This window comes from Streptopelia decaocto (genome assembly GCF_964273445.1).
Source record: "Streptopelia decaocto genome assembly, chromosome: 5".
Classification (NCBI taxonomy): Eukaryota; Metazoa; Chordata; class Aves; order Columbiformes; family Columbidae; genus Streptopelia; species Streptopelia decaocto.
In genome coordinates, this window is record NC_138659.1 from 46,943,383 (window position 1) to 46,956,055 (window position 12,673).

At 40.9% G+C, this 12,673-nt stretch overlaps 1 protein-coding gene across 1 annotated transcript in view; it reads right to left on the bottom strand.

Moving 5' to 3' along the window:
* NCOA4 (nuclear receptor coactivator 4) overlaps positions 1-12,673 on the bottom strand; it is a 397,571-nt gene that overhangs the window by 127,059 nt on the left and 257,839 nt on the right. The gene's annotated exons all lie outside the window — the stretch shown is intronic.

Below are 12,673 nucleotides of genomic sequence, written 5' to 3' on the forward strand. Positions count from 1 at the left end.
TCCAGTATTATGCCACATGTCTGTGTAAATAGCTTGTTCATCTAACTCATTTTCTATGCACCCAGAATGGGAGTTCCCAAATTTCCACAATGAATCTGCCATCCTAATTCCATAAAAACATTTTAGTGGATATTTTACCCCAATAAGGAATATTAGCTTGGCTCCAATTCAAATGAATCAGTATGTCAACTTCAGCTTTGTCACACACTAAACTGCTTCAGATTTTGCAGCTGCTGCTTACCAGGACAATCAACAAGCTCATAGTCTATCATAAAAACATTCATCTTTTTATCAAACACTGAGCATAAACTAAAGGCAGGTATGGCTCAGATTCTCTTCGAAAAATGTCGTCAGAATAAAATTAACTTCACATCTGCCATTAAATTCCCCTGTGCTCTACATGAGTGAGAAGAATCACTGAATAGGTTGTGACTTAAGAGTCTGAGTAAATGAAAACCAGTTACTGTATAATTATCAGAATTCATAAATATTTTAAACTATAAGCAACGTCCATTTTAAACATTTGTATTTACTCGTGTTGCTCACATTGCCTATGGAATGACAAACTATCAGTTGATGTTGCCTGTTACTACAAGATGTATCTCAGAATGACTTATTCAAAAATACATGCATGACACGTAGAACGAGACATTGTGCATACGAATAGCCAAACCTAATTGATTCTTACAGGGATTGTGTGGTTCATTTCCAAGCATTGACTGTGACAGAGTTTTTGAAGCTAACCAAAGAAAAAGCTGATCTGTCCCTGTGATGTATTCCAATGTATTAAAAGTGAAAATGGTTTGTATAGGTTACAAAAGGGCAGATGGCACAATTCTGGAAGCCAAACAATTGGCGGGTAGAAGGGACGTTCCCCTCATGGCTAGAGATAGGAAATAAATGTCATTTTGTTGCAAATGAATCAGCAGAATCCCACTTGGAGATGTGCTTTGGGACTTGTGAGGCACAATCTATAATAGTCACAAACTACCTGACAGCAGTGAATAGCACCATGACAAAATTATTCTGAATAATCACACCTAAAGCTGACAGCTAAGACTTACATCTTAGGTACACATAATATCAAGTGAGCAGATGACAAAATGTTTCCACTGATAAGTGTAAAATAATGAGTATCGGCACAAAATTACCTTTAAGTATGTATCTACAGTGACAGGCTCTGCATCTCTAATTATCTCTTTCTCAGGAAAGAGACCTGGGCAGGTCTTGAAATTATCAGTTCCCTTGTCAGCAGGGTCATACTGACAAATCCCAGCAGAGTGCTAAAAAACACTAAAAAAGAAATAGGAAACAAAAGAGAACACATAATCGCACCACTTGGATGCCATTGTGCTCAGACTTACTGAATAAGGTGCATAGTTTGAGTCATTTGAGCTCACAGAGGACACAGATAAACTAGAAAAGGGCCACAGGGATGATCAAACATAACAAGAAGCTTGAACACAGAAGAGATGAAATGAAGGAGAGCACTGGCTCAGAAGAGGTAGCTGGTGAGGAGACCAGAGACAGTTTCATTGAACCAGGCGTTCGAGGGATGTGACAATGGAATGATCATTTGCTGCTTCCAACAGCACAAGAATGATGGGACGTGCAGTAAAATTAAATTGAGCTGTGCGTTTTCTGAAGCTTGTGGTTTGAGAAGTGTTCATGTTTGCCTACTGAAACACATTATGGCTTACAGAACAATACTGTAACAATGTAATAAATAACAGCTTAAGATATTTGGTTAAGGTTTGAGTCCACTTCAGATTAAAGGGATCATACCTCAGTTAGACACTCGTCTCAGGCTTTGGCTCTTAGTCCACTTTCAGACCGATTTTTCACTTGCTCTTAGTTCATAACTTTTATTTTGGGAGTAGAAAGTAGCAGAGCTCTTCTTCATTCTGTTTGACAGCCACAAATTTTGATGTGCCTCTGTCTAGGTTTGCATGTTCTTTTTCGTATTTGACTACTGAAGGCTAGCGATGGGTATAGCTGAGTATTATTGCTTAGTAAGCATAAAGTTCAAGCCTCAAGAGGAATAGGGCCTCTGTTCTGAGCAGCAACCAACACTATCCTCTGTGGCCGCACTGACAAAATGCAAGGTAACAAAATCACTGAAATCTTTCAGACCTAGAGATGGTGCAAAATTTACAGACTTGTTTTGAAGAATGTGGGACATATTCACATAGCCCAGCACAGTGCTCTAAACTGAGACCACAGCAGAGGCTGTACAGTACATTACAGTGACATGAAAACACTCCCACCCAGGAGTGGCCTCCCACAGCTCTTCAAAGCAAGACCTCACTTCAGAGGGTTCCCTGTGCACTGTGTTGCACTGAGTAGCTGTGAGGTCCAGTTGCTCCTGTCTGCTCAGAAATCCTACCCTGGTTTCACACTGCACCTCCAAATCTGAGTCATTTTTCCTGTCATTCATCTCCACCCTAAATACCATAAATAAATGCTTCTCAACCAGTCAGGCCCATAGCCGTCCTGGCCTAGGGGTCTCTTCATACAAGTCAAAAAGGCTCCTGACTGAGTGAAGAGAGGCAAACGAAGCATTTGAACAGACTGGGTGGACTTAAACAATTCCTTGGTTCTGATTCATAATGCCTTGGCTGCGCACTTCCTACCAAAGAGTGGAGAAAATGAGGTTGCTCATGGCTCATTTATTGGATCATGGATAATTCTCGCTCACTCCTCAAAAGAAAAAAAAAAAAAAGTTTCCAAGAATAGGTCACCAACGCAAAAATCCTCTTCTAGCTATAACTAGTTTTCAACATGAATTTATCCACATTAAGAACTGGCTGACAACCACTAAGAAGTGCACTAAAAAGTAGGCTGTGTAACTTTCAGAAAGATGTCTGAAAGGGAACTGCAGTGCATCAAGAAGCCAAACGCATGCTTCCGGTTTATTACACAGTTTATCCTTAGCACAGTCAGCCTTCACCATCACCACAACAGCGCTGGCCCAGTGCCCTCTGGCACTGCTGGTTGTCCAGACCCTGCCAATTAATATCTGCCACCATCCTGATAAAGCCTCTCACAGCAAGGTCCCATATTTTCAGTATGTTTTCACACTCTGGAGAATCCAAAAAGGCTATAAACAGGATTTATATTACTCTAACCAAAGTACAGCCCAGAGGCTGCAAAACACTCCCATACAGATAGTATCCCACCTACTATAATTTAAAAAAAGAGAAATGTGTAACCGTTGGATGGTTGGATGCATTCAGCAACCCCACTTAAACCAGAACAGCCAATCTGGACATCAGTGATTAATACATGTCCTTTCACTAAAGAAGAGAAAGAAGAGAGTGGCTACAATCTGACCACTTTTAAAAATAATTAGACAGCACTTCAGGCTACTTCACAGTAGCTATTGCAGCCCTTTGTTGGGGAGGGTTTGAACAATTGTTCATTATCAAAATAGAAAAGGAAAATGTGCCCCTCCTTAGAGTTCAATTACTTGTTCAATTCAGTATTCAACTACTCTTAGTACACAGTGATCGACAGTATTATATCCAATATTACCGAACCACCCTACTATCGCTCTTACAGGCAGTCTAATTCTGCTCATTTTCCTCATTTTTGTCAGAGTGAATATTTTGATGTCCTGATGAAAAACAGACTTCTGAAGAAGAAATAAAAGGCCATTTTTCCTGCTTATCCCTAGACACAAACAGCATAAATTCTTCAGGTTTTCATTCAGAAGACATAAATGCCTCACACCTTAAATAGCATCTCTTGGAATCCTATTTTCAAGGCTATTAAATGCCCAGAGCTCCAAATGAAGTTACTGTGTCCTCAATAATGCTACAAATCAAGGCCTTGCTGACTCAGCTTTCCTGTACTGCCCACACTTACAAACACCCTACAGTTCAATAAAAGGGAGATGAGTTTTTCTGCAGTGCACATTCTTCATATGCTCCATACACTTTGTGATGTATTTTTTTCTAGCACCTCTTGTACATCTGATCAGGGCATTACAAAGTGATTTAGCAATAGGGTCAGGGAAGAATTTGCACTGTTGCCAGCCTACCATCATACTACTTTAAATTGCATTGCCGTAAAACAGTGAAGTGCACTTGTTTTGTCACCACGGGGAAAAAAGGATTGCCAAATTCCTAAACACGGACCCAAGTGCTGATAATTGTTTTGGTTCAACAAGCTGGGATACACAGACTAAAAGTGCAATGTAAGATCCTTATAATATGACAATGGCAAATGTTAGTCACAAGTAACTTATCCTTCCCATCATGTCTCACCTGAATTTCTGTTCATGTTTCACCTGTGAGGATGGCCAAGTGGAGACTTACACCTAGCCTATGATAGTGAGAGTTAGCCTTTTGGAGCTAAAATGAAAAAAATATTTAGTACAAACTGCCTTGCATACATATTCACACTTAGAGATCATTCCTCAGAGGATTACGATCAATGATCTGTATGAGCTACCCTGGACAGGCAATACTCATACGGTAAATACTCAGAAGGTGCTTTGTTATGAAAATAAGCATTCCACTTTCTGCAGAGGAAAAGAGGGGATGGACCTGTTGCATTAAGATTACGTAAAAAAATAAGAATTTTTAAATGGTGAACACACATGCCCATACATCTATTTTAGGTGTTGTTTGGAAATTTGCTAATGTAAGTTAATACCTTGTATATTATTAAAAGATGAAAGGATCCAATAACAACAGCAACAGAAAGCACAAAAATTCTAAGATGATGTCAATAAGATGCAAGTTTGAACAATTATTAATATAATTAAAATTGTACATGCCAGAATTAAGAATTATTTTTTTAACACTTTAAGACCCTTGGATTTCCACAGGCAGGATTTGCCCCTGTGTTACCCGTGTATGAAATTTTTCAAAGCGGGTTTTGTTCAGAATGCACCATCAGATCATAGAACTGTCAGAAGGTAGAGCTGAAAAACAGCCCTGTGCTGGGCTATTGAATTCCCCCATTCTAGAAGAAGCAGAAGGCAAGCCCAAGGCTCAGCCACCTGCACACTGGTTAGAGACAGGTCCTGCACTAAGCTGGGAGAAGTGGCTGACACGCCAGAAGGCTGTGCTGCCATCCAGAGACCTGGACAGGCTGGAGAGTTGTGCGGGGAATAACCTGATGAAATTTAACAAGGGAAAGTGCAGAGTCCTGCATCTGGGCAGGAACAACCCCAGGTTCCAGTATAGGTTGGGAAATCACATATTAGAGAGCAGTGTAGGGGAAAGGGACCTGGGGGTCCTGGTGGACAACAGGATGACCACGAGCCAGCACTGAGCCCTTGTGGCCAGGAAGGCCAATGGCATCCTGGGGTGTATTACAAGGGGGGTGATTAGTAGATCGAGAGAGGTTCTCCTTCCCCTCTACTCTGCCCTGGTGAGACCACATCTGGTATATTGTGTCCAGTTCTGGGCCCCTCAGTTCCAGAAGGACAGGGAACTGCTGGAGAGGGTCCAGCGTAGGGCAACAAAGATGATTAAGGGAGTGGAGCACCTCCCTTATGAAGAAAGGCTGAGGGAGCTGGGTCTCTTTAGTTTGGAGGAGACTGAGGGGTGACCTTATTAATGTTTATAAATATGTAAAGGGTGAGTGCCATGGGGATGGAGCCAGGCTCTTCTTGGTGGCAAACAATGATAGGACAAGGGGTAATGGGATCAAGCTGGAACACAAGAGGTTCCACTTAAATTTGAGAAAAAGCTTCTTCTCAGTGAGGGTGACAGACACTGGAACAGGCTGCCCAGGGAGGTTGTGGAGCCTCCTTCTCTGGAGACATTCAAAACCCACCTGGACATGTTCCTGTGTGATCTCACCTAGGCGTTCCTGCTCCAGCAGGGGGATTGGACTAGATGATCTTTTGAGGTCACTTCCAATCTCAAACATACTGTGATACTGTGATATTCCACGGACTGAAAACTAGGCTACAGACAGATCTTAAAATACAGTTGGTGGGCAGGTACAACTGAGTGGGGACATTTTTAAGCCAAAGAGACTTTCGCTTGATCCTTTTTTTTTTTCTTCGCTATGCTATAATCACATATTTAAGTGACTTAAAAAATTGCAGAGTAGTAACTAAGAGACAGATGGGTTATAATTACAGGCTGACCTGAGCCACCAGGGTAAATACTTGTAACCTAACAAAATGTATTTTGCTAAGTGTTTGAAATCCAAGAATGGCAGTCACTTATATTTACAAGATGGAAGACTTTGCTTTGAAAAACAGAGCTCAGAAAAGGATTTAGGGGTCATTATATATAATCGCCTCAATGTAAGCTGTCTGGGCAATGTTACAGCAAAAAGGACTAAAGAGATTCTTGAATATACCCTATTTCCCCGAGAATAAGACAGGGTCTTATATTAATTTTTGCTCCAAAATTTATTACTTTTTTACATGTGTAGCTGCCTGGACATTATTTAAATGGACTTTTAAAATGACCAGTAACTCGGGCTTATTTTTGGAGTAGGGCATATATTTTGAGCATCCTCAAAAATCCTGAAAAACCATGCTAGGTTTATTTTTGGGATAGCTCTTATTTTTTGGGAAACAGGGTACAGAGGAAAAGGGGGAGCGGGTGGCACAGGGAAAGGCCTGAAGTAGAAATAATGAAGGATTCCAGCATCTCTTGGCAGCACTGCCAAGACCTCTACTAGGTTGCTGAATCCTGTCTTGGTGTCTACATTTTAAAGAGGATTTGAAGTCATTGGACAGAGTTCAACTGAGTGTCACAAATGAATTCTTCGGCTTTAACAAAAAGCCCAAGCCTTCTGACATGAAGGGTAAGGAATGCAGCCTATGCAGCTCACTGAAGAGAAAGCATAGACATACCTTCATCACACTGTGTAGGTAATTGCACTTGGGGAAGATATACGTGAGGAGCTTTCCAATCTGACTGGCAAAGATCTAATGAATAAAAGTTGAAGCTGGATAAATTCAACCTTGAAATAAGGGAAAATTTCCCAGCAGTAATGAAGACAGGAACAGCTTATTAAGGAACTAGTGAAACCACCACCACTTGCAGCCTTTTAGACAAAGACAGATAGCTCTGAAGATACACCTCTAGCCTGGTTTCAGGATAGATTATTATGGTTGTTCTTCCTAGCTCTGTAATCTGTGAACCCTTAGGTCCCCTAGGCATACCTTTAATTCCTCAGCCCTTGGTGAAACAGCACTGCCTATGCTGTAGTAAATGTGCTTGCAATGTTTCCGTGGTAGCTCAAATTATGCTACAGGGGCAAGGATGAAGAGTTAGTGTTGTGGGGTCACATTGCCCTCATGGTCAGGGACAAGGGGTGATAGGGGGAAAGAATTCCTGACTCCAAAATGCATGAGACTGGAACCAGAGAGGCATCGGGGGGATGAACCAGAGCTTCTTCTCAACAACTGAAAAAAAAGAAAAAAAATTTTCTCTACACCTTGCTTGTTCTAACAGATGCATCTATGTTGCAGTCACAGAAACAGCTATGTATAGCAACAGACATCCCACAGGAACTTTAAACAAATTGGCCTGCCATACATGGGAGATCAGACTAAATAATCTTACAGCATCTGAAGTTGTTTCTTTTGCTTGTATTACCCCAAGTATGTTTTCTTCCTTTCACAGGTCACTGGAGCAAAGAAAAAGTGCTCACATGGAATGATGTTTTAACCCAATGTCCCCTCGGAGTAACTGAGTGAATGCAGTGACTTCCAGGCTAAATGAAGGTAAGCAAGGCAAGATGAAACCTTGTCAGTTGAGCAAAATTGCTTGTCTATGAACTCCAGCTTCCTCCCACTCTTCTGTTCTGGTCTGATACAGGCAGTCAGCCCTGACAATCAGCTAGAATTTTGACAGGTGTTTGAGAGATCATGATCTATTCCTAAGGTAGGAACAAGCAATTACCACAGCAGCTGGGTGGCCATTAGCAACTCTATTTTGGCAGATAAGAACAAAAAAAACAAAATAAAACAAAATCACCCTGCAATATGATATCTGGGTCAGGACTTAAAAACAAACAAAAAAGCAGAGAGCATAAAATTTCATTCTTCAATAGCAGTGGAGAGTAATCAGCCCTTGGGAAGCTAAGAAAGTTTTCCTCTACACGCAGCCAAAAACTATTTTGAAATGTTTCACTGTTTTTTTTTTTCAAACTCACCCACAGAGCAGTTAGAAAGTGGAGCACATCACAGACATGGTCAGATCTGATCCCAGTGTGCTTGCTGAAGGGAGTCACACTAGCCAACATCACTTGTCTAAAAAGTTAGGAGCCACCAGGTCTTGTATGGCTCCTCTGCTCATTCAGAGGCAGGGTCCTCCAGAGGAAACTGCATGCTAGAAGGCATTGCATTGCAGGTGCACAGACACACTCTGCTCTCCCCATCTGTCTATTTCACAGCAGGCACCAGCATCTCAGCCACTATCACCTTAAGATAGCATTTGAAATTACAGATATACAGCAGTAAGTTTAGACCAGAAACACCAGTGGAAAAATGCAGGGTTCTTGACTTCAATGAAAATGCACTCAGCAGCCAAAATTAGAAACATTAATCCCGTGGCATTGCCCATAATTAAAGGCTCCATCTACCAGTGAGCAGCTGTGTAACTACTGCTAGCTGAACCTCAGTGCTTCGAAATAGGATTAGGTTGAAATGAAAGGAAAAGCAAGCATAGCAAGCATTGGTAAGACAAGCAATACCTTAGTGTGTCTTATATTGATCAAACAATAGAACTGGTTTATTGGTATCCTTTTGCAGTTCTTCTTTCTGGTAATTCCTTACCAGCAGAAATGAGAGTACTACGAACAAAACAAAGGAATTCAGGACTAGAAGCATGTCAGCATCCTATTATCCAATAGTCTATGCTTAGATCCTGTGTTAAGCATTTATTAACTTATTTTTGCTATAACATTTCAGAGACCTGAGCTTGCCACTGAAGTCTATTCCATTGCCTTACCACTACAAGAGAACACTATGCCTCAGACAGAATATACAAATAAAGAATTATCCAAATAGATGGTGATCTCTCCTTGGGTGTCTTTAAATGGTGCATGTTGCTTTTCTCACTGAAAAGTATTTGTAGATATGGACAAATGACAGGATAGCAACAAGAAAGAGTCATCCTGTGGGGAAGGTGCCATATGGTACACAAATCCCATTAAGAGGGCTTAATTGTTATTTTAAAGCCTACAGACAAGCAGGAATAAAAGGGAGCCCAGTTCAGATATTCTCTAGATGCCAAATTTGTTTATGTTTTTGTCACACTGAGAATGCAAGATCCATCCTTACTCCTGCTGGCAGACATTAAATATGACTGAAAGAAGGTGGAATAACTCTGAGTTACTGTAAGCAAGCACAGTAAGCCAGTGCTGTGCATTACCTCTCACCGAGTCACCAGGCTCCTGCAGCATTTATGTGCTAGCAGCCAGTTGACAACTTCACTCAGAGAAACTGGTTCATCTACAATGCTCCAATGGGATTTTCCCAGTTTAAAATTTGTTTGTGTCTCTTTTCAGATGTAACCCACCCTCCTGATGGAGCCATAAGGGCTGCAAACAGAATTACTATTCACACATCTATTTCTGCTTTCTTTCCCCCCCCCCCCTGCCCACTCTCTCCAGGTGATGAAAAATAAATTACCTGGGAGGTCTTTTCAGGCAAGGTGGCTGTACTGCGACCAAGGGGTAGTACTGGAGCTGCAATCGGCTTTTGTTCCTCACATCCCAGGCTGGGCATTCTTGTCACTGTCATGTTGAAAGTAACATGAAGAGGAGCTGGTTAAGTATAGCCTCCAGCAGTTAAAAATAATGGCACAGAGGTGGCTTGTCAAACTTCAAGCAGCAGAAAAAACTGACCTCTGAAAATGTATCCTTGCTGTTCCATCAAGGGTATAACTAAAGTGTCTAGTTTGATTTTATTAAATCAGTGTATGGAAATAGTACATAATTTAGAATCACAGGCTTTGGTTAAAGCTCGGATTGCAATGTTTCAAGCAGGTCTGAGGCCCAATTAAAAATATTAAGTTCACAAAATTTAATCCATCTTTATCTTTTTGCTTCAATGTGACTCTTGTTAGCTCCCTAAAATTAGATTTTTAATCTCAGATTGGCACCCCATTCTCTGCCACTCAAGTATCACAAACAGTGAGAAGATTATGGCCACTTATGTAGTATCTATTTTCCTATAATCCTTTTAGCACCATAAATGCTAAATATAGCACTAAGTTTAAATTAGCTTTAACCTCAAGTTGACTCCAGTTAACTTCACAGGAACAGTCATTAAAAATCCCACCACCCCAACAAAAAAGCTAGAAATATTTCCATACTTAAAAAAAAAATGAAGCCGTTCAGTGCATATGAACAGATCACCTCAACAGGGGTGAATTCTCTAACAGCTTTTTGGAAACCTAGGACTTGTGAGCTATTACTCTGCCACACACGGGTAGATTGGTTACAGTACTCACTCTTACAAACAGCCATCCCAAAAAGCCCAACAAGAAACTGAGGTTGCTCATGCAGCTCCTTTATCCTGGCTATATTTGCAAATGGTTAACACTGAACTCACAGCATTTGTGAAACAGACTCCCACTAGTTTTCCCAGACAGCCTTTTGTAGGCCCCATAAGACCTTCACAAAAAAAAACGATATATCCCTTAACTAAGGGAGGACCATCGCTACACTATTCTAAGTCACTAGTGAGAACTGAAACAGGCTCAAAACCCAGAAGAGGAATGACCTCAGTAAAACGACTCCAGGGAACCCTGCCTTTCACTTGGCAGTTGCTTCAGGAAGAAAGACATCCTCAGCATCAAAGCAGGAGTTTCAGGAAGGCTGCCAGAGAGCAGAGGTCTCCCACATTTCATGCAGAGACACCCATAACTGGCCCCAGGGAACCAGTGCCAGCTCCTGCTGACTGAGCCAGCTTTACAGCTGGGCTACACCCAGGCTGCCAGAGCCAGAACTTGGGTTTTATTTAGACATTTATAGGTTAAGTACTTACTCATGAACCTATATGCTCTATTTCTGCCTATGCAACAGCACCTACTCTGGACCGGCTATGTTTTTTCATCAGCCAGTTTGCCTGAGGAGCATAACAGCAAATGAATGCTAATGAACCAATCATCCTGCAGTAAACAACCATCAGGTGCAACACCCTTAAAGTTACAGGTTCATCTCAAAACTTAGTACTGGATTTAATAAGGCTGCAAGTTTCTCCCTTTTCAGGTACTACATGGAGAGAAGGGAAGTCCATCCTAAGCAAGCCTGGCATTTTCTCATACTCCAGGGAAAGAATGACTGCCAAACCCTACCATGGGAAATGACAAAGAAATGCAAATTATATCTGATTGTGTCTGCCTGTCCATTTTGCTTCAGCTTGTTAGGAACAATTAAACAGATGCCTAAAGCTGAGCAGTAAAATGACTACCCAGGAGCTCTTCCCGCAGAACTTTCCTCCTTCACTTGGAGGACTGCCACACACACAGATTGTGATATTCTCACATGTTCATTACTGAGATACACTCATCTGTTAAATACAGATTGGAAGGAGAGCATAGATAGAGCTGGTCAAAGGAGAAATAATGAATCAGAAAATGTTCTTGTGAACTGTCATGACCACTACTGAAACATTTGGTGAGCTTCTGTTTAAAAAGCTATGAAATCCCAGCAAAATAAACAAACACATTGAAAAAAGTGGTATTAGGATTCTACATCAAAAGCAGAATCAAATTGGCTGTAAGCCTGAAATCCAGAGCCCGTAGTAATAAACATGGCCCTCATGCTGTTTGCAGATTTTTTTTCCTTAAGAAGCATCAAATTTATTTTCTGGACCAGTTGTATAGTAGAAGAGTAAACAAAATGTTTTCAACTACTTCTGGATACAAAAGCAAGGAGTGATAAGATAGTAATCAATAGAGAAAATACCAGGAGGAAATATAAGATTTGGTTATTTATTTTGAGCCTCCTGAAGCTAGACTGAGCACCTAATGGACCCCAGTAAAAGTGTCACAGCCTGAAGGGCACTCCGTCTCACTGAATCACAAGGAAAGAAGCAGCACCATAGAGAGGAGTGGAGATAAAAGATGAAGGACAAGAACACAGTGGTAGAGTCACATATTTGGAGGATAAATTTCTTCAGTTTTCCCTGTATTACAATTTGCAAACTTATTCAACTTTTGACTTCATGAACCTCTTTGGCTTGGATCAAATCCCTTACAGTATGTGGTGGACAAACATCCAAAGTAGGTTACACACTTTAGAAAGAGAAGTTACCTAGGTGTCATAAACTAGACCCTTTGGAATAAACTGTTTCTGCTTACTTTCGTTCTGCAGAATTTTTAAAACTTGCTCACTGATACTTTTAAAGAGATTAGCAAGTTAAGCAATTATCTATGCTCTCATTTCCTCATGAAATACAGGTTAATCTTCTTATGCTCTGCAATGATACTATAGGGCATAGCTATAATATGAAATAACATGTCACTCCAGAAGAAGGAGGCTGCAAAAGTTTTGCTCTCCTCTTTATTATTATTTAAAAAACAAACAAACAAACAAACACCAGCTCAATCTTTGAAATTGGTGGAAAGCGACTAATGTTATTATGCAAGTGGGGACACTACTTGTAATAGTGAAGAGTCAGCATATATTTTTCCAGGTTAAGAAAACAACACAGCCACTATGCATGTGACAGTGACAGAAA